We start from the raw sequence: 3,984 nt of genomic DNA, 5'->3' as shown, positions 1-3,984 counted from the left end.
CTTATGTCAAAGTGATATTACATGCCACTCGCCCTGAAACGGAGCATATTGCCGGTCGGAGACATATCTGCAAGAAGAGAGCGTAAAGTCTATTCCCTGACATGCCACGCCCTGGCTTATGTTAGAGAAAATTATATTTTGTATAAAGACAGTTTTAATAATGTAAACATTGTCGATGACACATGCGTAGCGTGTATGCTTTGTTTATACGTCCAATATCTGGGGAATACCATCATGGGAAGGCGCATGGCTCCGTGGTTAGAGTGTCCTGCTTACGATCATGATGTTCTTAGTTCGAATCCCGGACCGGGCTGCGTGTTGTGTTCTTGAGCAAGGCACTTTATTTCTCATTGCTCCAGTTCACTCAGCAGTAGAAATGAGTTGCGACGTCACAAGTGCCACGCCACAAGTGTCATCCCTTAGATAACACTGGTGGGAACTATCTTTTTACGACGCCGAGTATTAATGAAAATTTAATGTCTCACACCATAAAAGGCAACTCGCCCCTACGTTGAATAAAAACGGTGCATATCGATATTTCGTTAGCTTTTTACCTATTCCGGTCATTATTCTCCAATACACCCGAAATGATCCGTATCGGCGGTCGGAGACATATGCAAATATTACAAACTCTATTCGTGATGTGCTGTGGAATATGAAACATGGATTTGAGATTGGTACTACTTTATTTCATGTGTTACATATATTTAAGTATTTGGTGACACAAGATGTCACACTGTAAATGTACACTTTAGATGCAACTCATGAATCTAGTATGCATAAGCGATCCTCATGCTTCTTCATATAGATGCGTATTACAAATCGCAGACATTGAAGTAAATCATTTTTTAGATACTCGAGTGTTACAAGGCCTGTGGGACGGGGTAAGAAGCAACAAATGATACAGGGACATCACTCTGAAGAAGTTTATATTAATTAACAACGGATACCGACCCACTAACATTAAAACTCTCACGCACTGTAACACAGCAATAACGATTTAATATAGGAATCTAGGTATCGATGTTATAGCATAAATAACGGTGAGAGGAAAGTTACAGCAGTATTCATTTTAGACAACATGTAATACAGAATAAATGTCAGACAGCAACAAACATCGAAAATGGCACATGCATTTCGGCCATTTTGAGCTTTTGCAATGACGTATACACACAAGTACCTACGTCTTAGAGGAGAAATCGTCACCTCGTACATGGAAAGCAGCGGACAGATATATTTTTTGCTGTTGTGAATATCCCGATTGTATATAAAACCGGTAAGCGCCATTGAGAGAGTATTAAAGAAAGAAAAACATACACCTTTCATAGTCCAGTCAGAGCTATATACCTCCCGAGATAACAACTCTTACAGACATACTAAAATAAAATCAGAGTAAATATCAGATGGTGGTGAGTGTCATTCCAGCTGAAAGCATCAAGAAAACCAGAGGCATTTCAGTCTGTGAAAGTTATATTTTGGTCTTATTTTCAATCAGCGGTTATGATTGCATCACAATACGTTTATATCAGATTTTTAGAAGATTGAACTACGTTTCATATTATCACACCATTTCGTTTTCATATAATGACTTTTGTGCCGGGTTATAGCCAATTTTAATATGGATAATATCGAATATTATAAATTCGTGTGTATGATTATGTTGTTTTTTAGACGTATAATTAACTCCAAAACGAGCATCCTTTTAATTTAGTTGAACGCAACACCATCTTCAAAACAAACGGAATATCGCAAATCTTTTGGTTATAGATTTAGTCGCTCAAGATCGGCGTTAGCTACACATCAACATTAACAACAAAAGCAGATGGAGTGCGTAAACAAAAACATCAATGGCATTAATTGTTTTCCTGTAGGTATTTCTCAATGTCTCTTACAACTGATTTTAATCAGTTCATTATAGCATTTCATTACAGATAGCTTAGACGAAATTCGGCTTTAGTATTAGACATTCTATACGGAAGAGGCTTGTAAAATACTAACTTATTCATTCCCATCACCCCATTAAATCATTGTTTTCAAAATAGGGGTTCCTAGGAAGATTTCGGTCGTTTTGCTTTGAGAAAGGATAAAATGACTTCATGGTGAAATAATAAAAAACAGTTGTTACGTGTTGAAGAACATTGGTTGTGTCTGCGACATAAATACAAACTGACTGAAATGAGGAAATGATTGTGGCTCAGAAAAAATGCATTTAAAAAAATGTGATAGAAATGAAAGACTGATAAATCTCAGTCAAGCAACAAACGCAAAGTTTATGGAAATGTGAAAGCATTGGATATTTTTGAAGACAGTACAGTAGGGAAGTACGAAAGAATATAACACAGGACATGATACAGCGGGTAACATGTGTCTTGTGATGTTAAACGTCTTTCTGCATTTGAAATTATAAAAACGCGGTACGAACGTTAGGTGAGCTGATAGATTGAAGTTGATATCGACATTAAGTGAGTTGATATTAACGAAAATGAGAAAGTAGAGAAACATTAGGAACTAGCATGTGGGATGAAGAGATTACAATGGTAAAAAACTGTCATTGCGTTATTTCATAGAAATTCTAATTCCTTCAACCAGAGGCACACAGAATGAAATTTCGTGCGAGGGTATAAGTCGATTACATCAACCCCAGTGCTACACAAATAGATATTTTATTGACTCAGAAAGGCTAAAAAGCGAAAGTGGCTTCGGTGGCATTTGACTTAAGAACGTTTAGACTGCCGAAAGAGCGCTACGAAATTTGTTCGCCGCACTAAAGTTTCAGCCAGCTCACCGGATTGATAAATGAGATAATAATAAACAATATTATATAATTGGTCACAACGGTCCAAACCTTTGACCAAGACTGCAAAATCAAATTAAAAGTAACGAAAATGTTTGCCAGTGGAAAATTTACATGAAATAAGAAATGGAAGCGATTGGAATTATTTTATTGCCAGTAGCCCATTCATAACTCATTGGTTTATACTGGTCTTGGGAAATAATGTATTAATTGTGATGTGCTTCTAGAAATATATATCAACTGAGCGTTTGTTACCATATTGGTTGAGTATTTTATGAAGACAATAAGTGATTTTGCACAACACAGAACATTTTAATTTAGGTTCATAAATTTGCAAGATTCCTGTTGTGGAACCGGGTGTTGAAACAGATATTGTTGTATTTCGGGCTGGTCATTTCTTTGCCAAATTAACACACGCACTATGTATTCGTTCTTCACTCGTTTATAACTGTTCTTATTTTAACTCATTCCATTGTCCGGAAATCTTTCGTCAGACATCTGTGACCTCTTCAGAGACGCTTTCCGTCTTCGTGTATGCTCCTGCTCCACTTACTCCATTTAGATAATTATAATCGGAATATTTATATAATAGAACAAGTACTATTGCCATGGAGGTTAACATCGAGAAAACGTACCTGTTGCCTCAACAATATTTTCAAAGCAATGGATGTCTTGAAATTATTGCTTTCACATATTCCCTCTTGATATTGATAGTATATAATGTGTTAAGCTTTTGATTCACCGGTGTCCATTGAAATGGAGATATATTGAGAGAAAATTAAATTATACTATCACTCAATGTTATACGTATTCCTTTAATAAAATCTATCACAGAGATTTTAGCGTTAATGAGTTTGTTTATGTTGAGTCTGTAGAAATGCGTCGTGTTTTTACTTACAATTGTTGAGTAATTTATTCATTAAATCACTTCTTTTGCCTTAGCTAATTGATAAATATTTTAGGTTGAATTAAATTGCAAACACATTAATGAATATGTAGATTTTAATGACAAGTATTTTGAAAGCTTTCGTACATAATAGATTTCGTTTTTGTTTTTCTGTTCCATGAAGTCATATATCAACGGTTTTGCCACTGATGTACTGACGTCATTATTTCCGAAGACGTATACACACACACGCACACACGCACACGCACGCACACACACACACACACACACATGTATATATATA

General features: G+C 35.9%; 1 long non-coding RNA gene across 4 annotated transcripts in view; it reads right to left on the bottom strand.

The window, feature by feature from the left end:
- The window catches only part of LOC128249861 (uncharacterized), a 24,664-nt gene that overhangs the window by 3,372 nt on the left and 17,308 nt on the right, over positions 1–3,984 (bottom strand). The gene's annotated exons all lie outside the window — the stretch shown is intronic.

This window comes from Octopus bimaculoides, chromosome 18, assembly GCF_001194135.2.
Source record: "Octopus bimaculoides isolate UCB-OBI-ISO-001 chromosome 18, ASM119413v2, whole genome shotgun sequence".
Taxonomy (NCBI): Eukaryota; Metazoa; Mollusca; class Cephalopoda; order Octopoda; family Octopodidae; genus Octopus; species Octopus bimaculoides.
The sequence above is the reverse complement of the archived record's forward strand: the minus strand, read 5'-3'. Positions and strand labels throughout refer to the sequence as shown.